Genomic DNA, 16,422 nt, shown 5'->3' with positions numbered 1-16,422 from the left:
CATAATTTTTTGTGACCTCTCTTCCATGTAACTGTGTGTAACCACCACATTTTATCTTACAACATTTATACATTTTCTAGTCACTCTGCAACATCATATATTTGATTAAATGTGTTCAAAAATCAATCCGATTTAGCTGGCAACAATATTTCAGAAGCACCATCAATATTGATATGAACCCAACACTATTATTTGTGTGCTATTTTTTCCGCCCCGTCCAAAAGAACATTCAAATTATTAATAAAATTGAAAGATTCCTACTTTGATGCAAAATGATAGGTGTGAAAAGAATAGATGATTTTTTTCTTAACCATTGTACTTGAAAGGGGTATAACTGCGAATGAGCAACTATTGCAATCGTTGTTATGTCATCTGATAATTATTACATACTGATTTCCATTCAAATTAGGATGAAAGTATGCTATTTCAAACCCACCAAGAGGGAGAGATGAATGCTATTGAGTAGCAGACGCAGAGATATTAATCTGCAAATGACAAGCTTCCTGCTGGTCATAAAAGATCTTTCATACATTTTTCCACCTACTCTCCTCTATATTCTCTCTTTCTTCTGTCAGTGAGTAACCATTCTTCTGAGGTTCCACCAGCTTCTTTAAAATCTCCAGACACGCACGAGCTACGGAGCACAGCAACCACATCCCATAATTACTGCCTTGTCATGATGGTGAAAGACGAACTAATGAGGCCAAATCAAGTTTGATTTCACCTTCCTTTTCTAAAACAGCCTATCTCACTTGGGCGCTTGTTTTTCTAAAATCTTGTTTTCTCAAGTCTTTCTCAATTAAGAAAAGCAGAAAATTAAAAAGAAAGTCATTATTTACACACACAACTTAAATTTTGGTCTGTGTCTCACCCAAAGCTATAGTGCACGAGTTGTATAGACTACTTTTATGGTGCTTTTTGTAGCTTTAAAGCTCCATTCCCCTTTATTGCATTTTAAATGAAAAGGGTGAACAGTACATTCTTTAATGTGTCCACTATTCTGATTCATGGAAAAAAGAAACTCATATGTGTTTGGAACGACATGTGAGTAAATGATGATGGAATTTTCATTTATGGGTGAACTATTACTTTAATAGCATGTTCCTGCACTAGAGGGTAAAAAAATATTTGGAATATTTAGGTTGAGCATAAAATATAAGGTCCTGCTTCTGCTGTAAGCCTTCTCAGCTGAGGTCACTTTAGAAGAATTCATTAACGGATTTAACATGTGGGTGTTTCTTTCAAGTTCTGTTAAGGAGGGTGGTGAGGAAAGACAGAACCATGTGTGTTTCTACAGAAAGTGTCCACTAATCATTCAGCTTATCATGGGAAATTTGGAGAGGGGCAATCTTCCAAAGAGGAATTCACCCACACTTTCACATCACTGCCTGAAGAACTCACTCACTCACATACGCGTACACAACAGGACTCACAAATAGGTCTTTAATTAAATGGAGTGTAGGGAGAAATAAGAGAAGGCTTCATGCCCCTGACATATATGTAAATTCAGCAATAAAAGTACGGATTTTCCTACCATATGAGCTGCAAGTGGGCAGAGAGATCATCCAATGTTCATTATGTATTTGAGACTGTTGTAGAGATGATGTCAGAAGCAAAATCTCAAATTTGAAGTACATCTGATTTTACGAGCCGCATGAATAGGTGGCAGCGCACCTCAACAAACCTCACAAGCAACGCAGACACAGAATGAAAACATCTCCAGTTACACATGTAATTTCAGTTTCCTGAGATAAAGGGAACGAGACATTGCGGTAAATGCTTTTGGGGAATTCCTTACCGATGACCTAACTGAAGCCCTTGTATAATAATGCCAATCCTGTGTTTCGCAATGGTGTTTGAGCCAGCCCATATAGGTGGGCTCAATCACCATTTCTTCAGAGTTTTCTGACTGAAGGACAAGAGAACATCACTCATACCTCAAAACTATGAAGTAGTAGGGCGGACAGCTTTTGCAATGTCTCGTTCCCTTCATCTAAGGGAATGTCTAGGTCACTATTGCAACCCCCGTTCCCTGATGGAGGGAGTGAGACATGTCGATTGTAGTGACACAAGGGGCTTCTTTCGGGAACCTCGGATACCTCTGAATATGAAAAAGGCCAATGCCAAATTGGCGAACAGAATTTGCATGTTCCACCCCGGACAGACGAGTATAATAGGTGGGGATCGTGCATCTGTTCAGTCAGGTTCTGCACTGAGAGACAAGAATAAGGTTCGGCCATTACAGCGGCTTGGTACAGTGTTGTGGCAAGGGGGACACAACGTCTCGTTCCCTCCATCAGGGAATGGAGGTTACACTAGTTACCTAGACGCTCCCCTTCTGTCACTCACTCGACGGTGTGTCAATTGTAGTCATTCGGTAGTGATTCAATAGTACCATCTACACTGAACCGTGTTACATGATCTGCTGATGCTGGTGCAGCAAGCTGTAGTGTGCCAAAGGAGCATGAGCATCATACTGCACGTAACCCTCCCCGACGACCCACTAAGACGTCATATTGTTTTTATTAGGTTCCCGGCATCCGACCAAGTAGTTCCCTTGAGGGGTAGGAACAAGCGACGTGGCAAACATGGGAGCAGGCAGCCAGCCAGCCGCGGCTTTTTCCTCTCTATGTTTCTCCTCACAGAGTGTTATATGTGGCTGGGGCCATCTAGCTATAATACGCATAGGGGAAGGCGTACTTTTCCAGTCCTATTCATTCAGGGGAAAAAGACCCTGCAGAGACCACATCCTGCCCAGGCTGGGGGAGGTGAAAATGTGGCAAAATAAGTCACGTGAGTTTTCAGGCCACATGTGGAAGTGGCGTGGTGGTAGATCCTACCTAGCGAGGGAGGAGTTGCTACAAACAAGGCTACCGGGGGAACTAAGGGACTGCCCAAGGGAGACGCGGGTCCACTGGTACCACGGAAATTTACACACAGGGTGATTCATCCATATATTTCCGTGGCCAAACCCTGTGGAGCACCTATTTCAGTACAGAGTTGTTAGTACCCATAGTGGGTCTGGTTGGGAACTCCCCCGCTGAATTCGCGGACCAGAGGGCTAGGGAGGAAAGACATCCAGGGAGCGTGAGTTTAGTGGACTCACATGGGAGTCGGCCTGGGCCAATGCGATAGCGTCGACTACCCATTGGGCAAGCAAAGAGCTGCTCAGAGAGTCTAAAGCTCTGTGTGCGGTCCAAATAGGTATGTACCGGGTACAGAAACAATAAGGCTGAGTCTGCCTCCTCCCGGGGCAGCGCATGCAGGTTCACTACCTGGTCCCTGAAAGCGGTTGTAGGAACCTTGGGCACATAGCCCGGTCGAGGTCTTAGGATGACATGAGCATCTGCCGGACCGAAATCCAGGCAAGAGTTGCTGACAGAGAACGCTTGCAGGTCTCCAACCCTCTTGATAGAAGTGAGCGCAATCAGGAGGGCCGTCTTCTGGGAGAGGGCACTTAGCTCGACTGATTCTATAGACTCAAAGGGGGTTCTCTGGAGGCTCGTAAAGACCACAGAGAGATACCATGAGGGGAACAGGCATGGCCTGGGAGGGTTCAACCTCCGGGCGCCTCTTAGAAACCTGATAATTAGGTCGTGCTTCCCTAGGGACTTGATGTCCACCGCAACTGCGTTAGAGCTTGCATCCATGTAATGATACCATAGGTGCATAATTTCGCTCACTACAGGACATAAAGTGCGGCTCGCCATATGGAAGCGGTCGTGCATAGTGTATGGGGTATGAGATGCGTGAAGAGAAATTGAGCCCTTTCTTTGAGACTTTATGTGCGTAAACAAATCCAGCACCCAACAAACTTCAGTGGGGAGGGGGAGTGGAACAGCATGTGTGTCGATCCGGTCTTTCTACGTATCTGGACCGAGAAGAACAGCGGGCTCCAGATTCCTCTTCTATTCAGGAAAGTGCCTGCTGCCCTGGAGGGTTTTTTCTTTGGCACGTGGTTCTCGCTGAGGCAGGCGAGGCTTTCGCTTTGGGCCACGGTTTACGTGGTCTCACTGATGGCAGCTCTAGATGGCGATGAGGCGGCAGGAGGTTCTTTACCGGGCACTCACTCAAAGCAGATCGAGAGAAGGGTGGATGAGAGGAAGAGCTTCTTTTAGGCAAAAAGGCTTCATCCTGGCGCAAAAGCAGTCACAAGCGATGAAGTAATTTTTGCCAAAAAGAAGCGCTTCCTCTTATCCACCATGTTTGAAAGGTAAACTTAAAATATCTATGCTCGTCCAATCTGGTAGTGAGACGAGTAGGGTGAGCACCAGATCTTCGTGAGCTCTGTGTGGACCTTCAGAAAAATGTTGCAGTTTTCCGGGCCGCAGTCTGCTGGCGACGGCCGGCCTACAGGAACCACTTGTCCAGGTGGGACTTCACCAGTTCCTCTGGAGGGGATGACTCGAAACCGAGCTTCTCAACCGCGCATGTGAGGATGCAAAGGAGCTCTCTGTCAGTGGCCTGTGCACATTCCTCGCCCTCCCTTGGTAAGGGGTGGCAACATCCTCCGTCTACCATTCGCCTATATCTGATGCTCTACCTTCAGAACTGCCGAATGTGGCCAGACCGTGCTCTCCAATAGAGGGCCGGAGTTCGTCACGTGCATACTGCACTGGTGACGACACTGCGTGGGAAGATCGAGTGGCTTGTGGGGATTGTGCCGGCACAAGAACCTCCTCAGATTCTTCCATCTTTACATCGCAGCCCCACCATGCTTCCTCATGTGGTCCCTCAGAACTTAACACAGAGGAGGCGGATGGGAGGACACAGGAGGTATTAAAATATAAATGTGTCAATCGCAATTAAAACATTTTTTACTGAAACTTAATTCTGACAGCCCTAATATTTAAACAATATCATATGAGCAAATGTGTATGGTCCTGTGATTTGGCCTCAGGTACTCAAAGCCATGCTGATTTAGGGTACAATTGCGAGTGTGATATTGCTTAAATACACATTTTGAGGAACAAGTAAATAAAAAAATAGGAAAAACGAAAGGAAAAAGTACTGTCACAAAATACGCAGCTCTGCATGGAACTATTTACTTACGCACAATCAGGATCTTCCATTGCTAGTTCAAAAGATGCAGATTACATATTCTCCAATGTGGAAACTGTGCTAAAAGGTAAGCACCTCGAGTTTATTGATTACTCAGTCTATTGTGTCTCTCAGCTGTGATACGTCTTAATGCTGAAGCTGTAGGGTGCTTTCATACTAGCACTTTTTTTGTACACCCAATGTCAAATAGCATCAAAGTTCGGTTGCACACCCTTGAACAGACACGCTTGAAAAGGTGGTCTAGGGTATGGATATGAACGCAATCGTTCCAAATCGTAGAAGTGAACAGCTTGTGATAACATATAAATTGCATCCTTGCAGGATCGCAATCGCAATTATTGTGGTATAATGCATTTCTCATACCTGCTTGTGTCCAAATAAATTCCCTTCAAAGAGCAGCTCACATCCTTCACATCATTATACATTCTATGCATCCGCGTGAGACAAACACAAGTATCATTATGTGCAAGGCAAGATTTTGTGGTAAATCCAAAGACACAAACTTTCATACTTCACTTAACACAGTGATGCCTTCTCGGGTTGTTACCTAGTTACAGTGGTAAACAGCTGCCGCATGTACTCGCATTGATGATGTAATCAGACCATGGTTCAAACCCAAAGAGAACAGGGTTCTGTCCAAGCAATCGAACCAAGTGTGAAAGCACCCATAGTGTAGTAATAAGTTGTAGTGAGAGACAATGCTGATGACTTCAAAGAAACCACTTTCTATGATTTGACAAAGCACGTCAAACTTTATAATACATAATATATTCATAATACATAAAAATTTTCTTTTGTAGCCATCTGCTGGCTAAAATATATAATGTCACAGGGAGAACCTGACCAAACCAACAGTAGGTTTACTGTGGCAAAAGTTATAGAAACTTTTAATGATGGTTACAGGAGGAATGTGCGACAACACAGTGCAATGCACCCTGCTGTGTACTTATGGTGCAGCATAGATGCAGACCGTTCAGAGTGCCCATGATGACCCCTGTCCACTGCCAAAAGCACCTGCAATGGGCACGAAAGTGTCAGAACTTCACTTTGGAGGAGTGGAAGAAGGTTACCTGGTCTGATGAGTCCCTTTTTCTTTTACATTATGTGGACGGCCATGTACGTGTGCTCTCTTTACCAGGGGAAGTAATGGCACCAGGATGCACTGTGGGAAGACGACAAGCCTTTAGAGAGAGTGTGATGCTCTGTACAATGTTCTGCTGGGAAACCTTTAGTCCAGTTATTCATGTGGATGACAATTTGACACGTGCCACCTAGCTAAACATCTTTGCAGACCAGGTTAACCCATGGCAATGGTATTCCCTGATGGTAGTGGTCTCTTTCAGAAGGACAATGCGCCCTGCCATACTACACACATTGTTCAGGAATAGTTTGAGGAACGTGATGAAGAGTTCAAGGTGTTACCCTGGCCTCGAAATTCTACAGATCTCAATCCGATTGAGCATCTGTGGGATGTGCTGGACCAACAAGTCCGATTTACATATGTTGAACTGACAGAAAGGCTATGGTAAACCACTCAATTGTACACACGTACAACACGTTGAACCTTGAGTCAGTGGCTACAACAGCAGAAGACCACATCTGGCACCATAGTGTTCCTTATAAAGTGCATTGAGTGTATGTTTAACAATAAAGTTGTTCCTTGTGGTACATTTGTGGTGAGGAGGAGGGCGTGGCCAGGTCATGATGGAGCACGGCTGATGCTGAATCAGCTGATCAGCGGAAGAGCGATTTAAGTGGCAGCTGGAGGTGCCGGTTCAAGAGAGAGAGAGAGAGAGACCCATGTGCTGGTGCGTGTGCCCTTATGTTTTATGTTGGTTTAAGTTTATGTTGTCCATTAAAATTTATGTTGAGTGTTCAGCTGGTTCCCATCTCCTCCCTGCCTGACCTGTTACAACATTATTTTCATGTATTTGTTACTACACCATACATTCAGTTTATGGCACAATGTCCACATTACTGAATGAAAGTATGTCTGGAAATGTATTCACCTTACTCACCTGCATACCTAAAGGACATACTTTTATTAGCAGCTAAGAAATATGTTCTTCATCAAATGCAATACATACTCTGACAGTGATTTCGGACTCAGATATTCATTGCAGTAAAATGTGTAACAACTAGCCTCAGTTTCCCCTATACAGTATATGCAGATGTCTATGTTTATGATTAGACAATCATTTACATAAATGCAGTGTTTTTAATTATGTTATCTAAGTATTTATGAGGTAGATTGTTGAAATGACCTCTACACTTGAGTTCCTTTCATAATGATGTTTGTTTTCTCAAGATGAGATTTGAAAAACGTCTTTCATAAGCGGTACAATAACACTCTGACCTCTAGAAATATTACTCACATTCATCAGCAACACCGCAGTGTTTTACTAAATTTGCAAGGACAAACACTGTAAAAGAAGATTTTTTTTCTCTGCAATTGGGATGCGTCAGTGCCCATTTTTTTCAACCCCTACCAACAAAGCTGGCATTCTTCAAGGCTTCTGTTGACCATGAAAATTAAACCGTGATTACACAACTTTCACCAGAAATATCCCATTTACAATGCTGAAAAGGCCCATTTTGTTGCTTGTCAGAATTGAAACATTATGGAGTGTGTCACCTCTAGTCATGACAGTACACTCTGCCTCCACTACTATCCATCAGAGCTGTCAAATACCCACAATGCCCGCAGGGTACCAAGCCATGGTGACTCCAACAGTTTTCACACCCACCCCCTCCCTCCTTCTCTTTCTTCCCCATCACTACTACATACTTCTGCTCTAGTTTTAGTTCTGTTGTAACCCTTTCAGTGATAGACTCCACTGTTAGACAGGGAGGTGTGTGACAGTAAAGGTGTAGGGGTGCCATTTTTGTCACTCAGCTCTAATTTATTCACTCCAGCTGTGACCTCAACCACCTCTGTGCTTCAAGAACGTTCCTGCAAACCCAGTCACATTCTCTTGCTCTGGATTCCATTATTCATAGACTGAAATTAATAACCATCATTGTGTCCCTGGGCCTTGTGTATATAAGCATGCGTGTAAGTGAAAGTGTGTGTGTGTGTGTGTGTGTGTGTGTGTGTGTGTGTGTGTGTGTGTGTGTGTGTGTGTTTGTGTTTGTGTTTGTGTTTGTGTGTGTCTGCTGGCCCAGAGGTTGTGGTCTACTTTTTGAGGGACAAGAACAGGAAATGAGCTCTTGGTGTCATAGCATGTACAAGGAGAGACTGAAAACCTGATCTGCAGTGTGGTCATGATGCTTGTTTTACACTAAAGGAGAGCAGAGGAAGTGGTTTGATTTATTTTTTGCCACTGTGAGTGTTCCCGAGAGTTCAAGAAATTACAAAGTTTATTTGCCTGTCCCGAGTAAGTTGTCACATGTTTTAAATTGATTACATTTTGTCTTGTTTTTTTTGTTTTTTTTTCAAAAATTGTTTCATATTTTTGTATGTTAATGTTTAGCTGTTTGAAGTGTTGTTTTACTTTTAAAATTAATCTGAAAAGCATATAATATTGGGATTCATTCTTTAGCAAATAAGGAGTCTTTGAGGCCCTTTTTGCAAGTCAATCATTCTGCACGTTCACAAGGCAGCCCAAATACTGGCAAATATTCTTCTGGCAAATGTTGAGTCTCTAGACAACAAGCTCTGCGAGCTGAGAGTGTGGATCTCTTTCCGACGAGAGATGAGGGACTGCTGCATTATCTGGCTTACAGAAACTTGGATGTCTGTGGAGATTCCAGACTCAGCCATCGAAACTGTGGGGTTCTCTGTGCACCAAGTGGACAGAGTGGAAGACCTCTCAGGTTAAAGCAGAGGTGGTGGTGTATGCTTTATGATCAACAAATCCTGGCATGATCAGAGGAATGTACATTATATGAAGTCTTTCTTCTCTCCTTATCTCAAGCTTCTGTGTCGACCATTCTAGCTACAGGAAGCACCTGCCCTCAGAATGATCCAGTACTATTCAGACCAATCAGATTCTACGCTACAAGACGTGTTTTGATCACGTGGACTGGGAGTTGTTCTTGTCCACCTCTGATGATGACATTGAGGTCTACGATGGTACCATAACATGTTTCATCATGAAGTGCATAGATGATGTAGTGCTGACTTAAACGATACGGATCTACCCTAACCAGAAACCGTGTATTAATAGCGATATCCATGCGGCACTTGCGATATCTGTGCAGCACTTGCTTTTAATTCAGGGAATGTGGAGCAGCATAAACAAGCCAGTTATGCCATCAGAGCAGCCAAATGCCAGTACAGGGGCAAGATTGAAGGACAGTTTAACACCACCAACTCCAGAAGCATGTGGCAGGGATTTAATATCATCACAGAATTTAAAGGAAATAAAAACTCTGCTGTGAACACCACTCTCCCAGATGAGCTTAATACTTTTTATGCTCATATCGAGGGAAATAATACTGCCCTCGAACAGAGAGCTTTCTCGGCCGAAGCTACAGAGGTTAGTTCACTCTCCATCTCTAAAGCGGATGTAACCCGATCTTTCCAGTGGTTGAATATCCATAAAGCCGCGGGTCCAGACGGCATCAGAGCATGCGCAAACCAATTGGCTGGTGTTTTTATGGACATTTTCATCCTTTCCCTCTCCTTTTCTGTGGTCTCCACATGCTTTAAAACGTCCACCATTGTGCCTGTACCAAAGCAATCCAAAATCACTTGCTTATATGACTGCCGTCCTATTGCTCTGACCACAATCATCAGCAAATGCTTTGAGAGACTAATCAGAGATCACATCTACTCTGTACTGCCTGCCTCACTGGACTCACTGTAGTTTGCTTACCACAACAACCGCTCCTTTGATGATGCCATTTCATGTACACTACACAATGCTCTCTCCCACCTGAACACATATGTGGGAATGCTGTTTGTAGACTACAGCTTAGCATTCATCACCACAGTGCCCTCCAAGCTTGATGTGAATCTCGGGCTCTGGGCTTAAACAGCTTGCTGTGCAGCTGGATCCTGAACTTCCTGTCAAGCAGACGCCAGGTGGTTAGAATGGGCAGCAACATCTACTCATCACTGACCCTCAAAACTTCAGCCCCGCAGGGCTGTGTTCTCAGCCCACTCCTGTATTCCCTGTACACACATGACTGAGTCGCAACACACAGCTCCAATGCCATCATTAAGTTTGCTGATGATATGACGGTGGTAGGTCTGATCACTGACAATGATGAAACAGCCTACAGAGAGGAGGTGCACACTCTGACACCCTGCTGTCAGTAGCACAACCTCTCCCACAACATCAGTAAAACCAAGGAGCTTGAGGTGGACTTAAGGAGAAAAGACAGAGAACACAGCCCCATCTCAGTCAATGGAGCACTGGTGGAGAGAGTCAGCATCTTCAAGTTCCTCTGTGTCCACATCATTGAGGAACTCACATGGTCCATCCACACTGAGGCGCCTCTTCTTCCTGAGACAGCTGAGGAAGTTTGGAATAAACCACCACATCTTCACACGGTTCTACACCAGCACTGTAGAGAGCATCCTTACTGGCTGCATCACTGTCTGGTATGGTAACAGCATTGCCTTCAACCGCAAAGTCTTTAAAGGGTGGTGCGAACTGCCAGACACATCACCGGAGGTGAGCTTCCCTCCCTCAAGGACATCTATAAAGTAGCTCTCACTGCTACCATCAGGCAGGCGGGATCACAGCATCAGCACCCACACCCCCACCAGACGACTTCATGACCACTTCTTCCCTCAAGAAATCAGACCGCTTGATCGCTCACAATACATATGTCAGCACTGCACTTTATTAGCCTCAGACTGGACCTACATTTTATACTTCACTTAAGGTGCAGTATGTAAGATTCAGAAACCCTTGTTATTAATGACACTTGTGGGCATTATGTGAACTGCAGCCAGCTGCCTGTTGCTTGTGATCGCGTGCACACACACCATAGGGACACAAGCATCGACCAAATCAAAGAAACTGAACGTGATTCACCAGCATCATGCTGACAGATGATGCAGCATAATTAAAATTGCACAGTTATGATCGTTTTACTAGAAACTTTGAGACTGCATATTATATTAGACTCGCCAGTGCTGGAACAGGGCTAAAACAAAGTGTGGATATACACTCACCTAAAGGATTATTAGGAACACCATACTAATACTGTGTTTGACCCCCTTTCGCCTTTCGCACTGCAGAACGTGGCATTGATTCAACAAGGTGCTGAAAGCATTCTTTAGAAATGTTGGCCCATATTGATAGGATAGCATCTTGCAGTTGATGGAGATTTGTGGGATGCACATCCAGGGCACGAAGCTCCCGTTCCACCACATCCCAAAGATGCTCTATTGGGTTGAGATCTGGTGACTGTGGGGGCCATTTTAATACAGTGAACTCATTGTCACGTTCAAGAAACCAATTTGAAATGATTCGAGCTTTGTGACATGGTGCATTATCCTGCTGGAAGTATGGGATGGGTACATGGTGGCCATAAAGGGATGGACATGGTCAGAAACAATGCTTAGGTAGGCCGTGGCATTTAAACGATGCCCAATTGGCACTAAGGGGCCTAAAGTGTGCCAAGAAAACATCCCCCACACCATTACACCACCACCACCAGCCTGCACAGTGGTAACAAGGCATGATGGATCCATGTTCTCATTCTGTTTACGCCAAATTCTGACTCTACCATCTGAATGTCTCAACAGAAATCGAGACTCATCAGACCAGGCAACATTTTTCCAGTCTTCAGCTGTCCAATTTTGGTGAGCTCTTGAAAATTGTAGCCTCTTTTTCCTATTTGTAGTGGAGATGAGTGGTACCGGTGGGGTCTTCTGCTGTTGTAGCCCATCCGCCTCAAGGTTGTGCGTGTTGTGGCTTCACAAATGCTTTGCTGCATACCTCGGTTGTAACGAGTGGTTATTTCAGGCAAAGTTGCTCTTCTATCAGCTTGAATCAGTCGGCCCATTCTCCTCTGACCTCTAGCATCAACAAGGCATTTTCAGCCCACAGGACTGCCGCATACTGGATGTTTTTCCTTTTCACACCATTCTTTGTAAACCCTAGAAATGGTTGTGCGTGAAAATCCCAGTAACTGAGCAGATTGTGAAATACTCAGACCGGCCCGTCTGGCACCAAAAACCATGCCACGCTCAAAATTGCTTAAATCACCTTTCTTTCCCATTCTGACATTCAGTTTGGAGTTCAGGAGATTGTCTTGACCAGGACCACACCCCTAAATGCATTGAAGCAACTGCCATGTGATTGGTTGATTAGATAATTGCATTAATGATAAATTGAACAGGTGTTCCTAATAATCCTTTAGGTGAGTGTAGGTCTGGCAATGTGAGACTGTAGTTTGAAGTAATACATTTTCTTTGCATGATACATTGATTACATTTATACGATAGCCTAAGTCTGTGTAAGCTAGCTGGCCAGCTTTCTCAATAGCTGTTTATCTAAATTTGGTGGATGATGACAGTAGCTGTTTATAAAATAGACTTTATATTATATATATGTTGACACAGTTTAGTATTGATGTGATTCCATCACAACTGTCATTTTGATATATTGATGCGCTATTGTTTTATAATAATATAACGTATATATTTTCTGTATAACCAAGTTACGTTACACTAATGAATGGAGCTTTTTGCATCATCTTGAACATTGTCTTGGATTCAATTAATGTATTATTGTAGTTTACTTTGCTGAGTAATTACAGATTAATACTGATATTAACCTGACTTTAAGCATAAAGGGAAGATCGTTTAAATTATTTGAAAGTTACGAAGCAAGGTAGTTTGCAATTCATTTGCTTTAGCAGGCAAGATCAAGTTAGCTAAAATTACACAGATCAATCCTTATGGCACTATATTTCACATGCTTTGCAGTTATGTAAGCTTTCCTGTTCAATAAGAAGAACGCAAATTCAGGGTCGGTTTTGATCCCCAAAACCGAATGAAGGTCCCTCCAGGAATCAAATGCCCTGCTGATGTTCACTCTAGTTTTCGCTCGACCACAATCACATTCCCGCTTAGCCAGATGGGATTCAGTAGATAAATGTTTTTTTAGTTTTTTTTAGCTTACTTGTGCTGGGAGCTGGACGTTTACTGGATTCCATCTCTAAGATAACGTTACCTAGTGTTGCATACTGTCTGTTGACGCTGTTGAATTGCGGAAGCACTGAGGCAAGGCTTTCTGGAGCGTGCATAAACGTCATATCCTATGGATTTTTCCCGGCAAAAGGAACCCACTCCCTTTGCATGAAAATCAGTCTACAGGCTTCAATAGGCAACCTAGGAAGTCCGGAAAGGGCTCATTTTATAATTGTGTTACAAGCTGCTCACACATTGGCAAAACAAAGGTGAATATTACATGAAAAAGTTTCCATATTGCACCTTTAATAATACACTGATAACTGACTATCAACCGACAGCTGAATGTCAACACAACACATATATTTGTATTATATTTCCACCGATTACATGCAGGGTTATATTGTATACAGCCTTCTTATTTTGTGTATACTGTACACTGAAAAAAAATATTCCTTGCTTCAGCAAATTTTGCTCATTAAAATAAACCTTATATCCTTAATTATATACTATATTTGTGACACAAGATATTGAGAGTATGCTGTACTCATAATAATAAAGAAACTTTGCTAATTATTTTGAGTGAAGCAACAATAATCTGAAGTTTAGTAAACCCAGAATATTTTTTTAAGATTCCATGGGAAACCACTGATGCAGAATGTGATTGAATTTTAAACAAGCATATTTGGGGCTGGCTGCCACTTTGGTATATTAAACCTTGTCTACATGAGGCTAATTAGATGTGTACATTTTCACAGTCGAGCAAACACAAAAGAGCCCACACATTTTTTCACCCGGCAGATACTCTACATCTTCAACCGCTGCTCAGGGCCTTCACCTACAACTTCTCAAACTCAGCAAACAACAGGTAATTGCAGTAAATTAATTGCATTTCTACACCAATTTAAAATGTTTAATGCAAACTTCACATTTTTCATCTTGAAACCAGCTAACATTTTCTGAGTGTTGGTTTATATTCAGCTTCATCAATCTCATCTACAGTTTTAAAGTTTTAAAATCTTGGTTTGTGTTCCATTGAAGAAAGTCAAATGAGTTTGTCATGGCATAAAAGTGCATAAATGATGAGATAATTATAATTATTGGTTTGCTTCAAGGAGACAATCTGATATCGACATGTGTAAGTTGGTCTGTAAAAAGAGTCACATAATAAATATAATACTGTTGCAATATGTAGCAGGGTTTGCAGTGGTTGAAAATTGTCTCACCATGAATCTTGAATGTAAACTAGCAATACATGTTGCTTATCTTGTCAGTTACAATTATAAAAATGTTTGTATTATTATTTTTGTCTAACATGATAGGGTTGTTTAAATGATAGTCCTGGCAGGTCTACAACTATAACTGAAATAAGAGTCATCAGAGGTATTCAAGGCAAAAAAACAACAAAAAAGAAAGTTTGTAAACCCATTTGGATGACTTTATTCATATTTATATAGCATTTTTTAACATATCCGCTGACATTCATATAAATGTATGCATTTGGTACAGTGATTGCATAGCTGTGTACATCTAATGAAAATTCTCATCATTTCCTCACATTCATGCCATCCCAGATGAGTATGACTTTCTTTCTTCTGCAGAACAAGATTTTTAGAAGGATATTTCAGTTCTGTAGGTCCATTCAATACAAGTGAATGGTGACCAGAAATTTGAAGGTACAAAAAGAACATAAAGGTAGCATTAAAGATATGAATACCACTCCAGTGGTTTAATCCATGTCTTCAGAAATTATAGGTGTGGGTGAGAAACAGATCAATATTTAAGTAATCTTTAACATGAATTATATCACTTCTGAAGACATGGATTCAACCACTGGAGTCATATGGATTGCTTTATTCCACCTTAATGTCCTTTTTGACCACCATTCACTTGCACTGATTGTACCAACAGAGCTGAGATATTCTTCTAAAAATCTTTCTTTGTGTTCAACAGAAGGTGGTCCAACTCATCTGGGATGGCATGGTGGTGAGTAAATGAGATAATGTTTTATTTTTGGGTGAACTATCCCTTTAAGTTTTTTTGTCATACGTTTGCATTGTTTTTATGTTTTTGTTTTTACTTTTATACCTTCTATACAGCACTTTGGTTCCACTTGTGGTTTTGAAAGTGCTCTATAAATAAAGTTGAGTTGAGTTGAGTTGAGTTTAAGCATCACTTTTCTTTTTACTCTGTAATTATTTATTTTGAGGATATTTAATTGTGCAAATAAATACAATGGAAACTCTTTAATATACATTTTGACAGATTATTTCTATGAAGAGGAGCTTGACCAAGTACAGAAAGGAGCAGATGCCATCAATGCTTTGGAGCAGGAACAGCGAACGTTGCCTTTCAACACACAGGACGTATTGATTGTCCTTGAAAATTAGTTTGGAACATTTGTCAAAACTTGGGTCAGTGCATTTTGGGCTCTGTATGCCACATTAGCTACCCAAACAAGCTGACACTTTTTCTTTTTTTGAGGTCATACAGTAAATGGTGTTGCATCGTGTTTAAGGCAAGGTCTGGCCAAGTTGAAAAGACCTTTTGAATAAATAGTTTCATTTATAAATACAAACTGTTTCTGGTGTTTTTGTGACAGTATTAGTTCAGAGAGTTTTCTCCTACCTGCGTATATTTTTTGTTTATTGTCATGATTCTGTTACTATTTTGTATTTGAAAAAGTTACTTTGGTTCTAGGAGAGCATGAATATCTATGTTAGATTGTAAATTTGTAAACATCAATAAAAACCTTTGACATTCACATTTCTCCAGGTCATTTCATTTTAAAGTTATTAAAAGTAAATGAACAGAACCTGAATTTGAAGCTGCTAATAGCACTTACAATTGAGCTAATTTAGCGTATAATGCATAGTTGGGTAAACAGAGACTCTTACAAAAAAAATGTAATGGAAGCTCATTAATTTGGCCAAAGCCAACTACTTTTTTAAGGTAATGTTGCTTAAAATTCCTAGATGAATTTGCTAAAAAAAGTGGATCGCAAAAATGTTGCACTGTATTTTTAAGCAAATCCAGCACATTATTTTTTCAGTGTATATTGTATATTATTATGTGTATATTTTAGATTGTGTTGTGTAACAAGATATGTAAACTGTGTTATGTGTAAATCAGATGTTTATTGTAATTGTCATACTGCTATGTTGCTTGGAACCGCACCCATGACTTTCACCCACTGTTGCACTTGTTCATATGGTTGAGTGACGATAAAGGGATTTGATTGATTTTGAAATATGGGCAGAAGATGT

The sequence above is a fragment of the Xyrauchen texanus genome, chromosome 28 (genome assembly GCF_025860055.1).
Source record: "Xyrauchen texanus isolate HMW12.3.18 chromosome 28, RBS_HiC_50CHRs, whole genome shotgun sequence".
NCBI classification, from domain to species: domain Eukaryota; kingdom Metazoa; phylum Chordata; class Actinopteri; order Cypriniformes; family Catostomidae; genus Xyrauchen; species Xyrauchen texanus.
The sequence above is the reverse complement of the archived record's forward strand: the minus strand, read 5'-3'. Positions refer to the sequence as shown.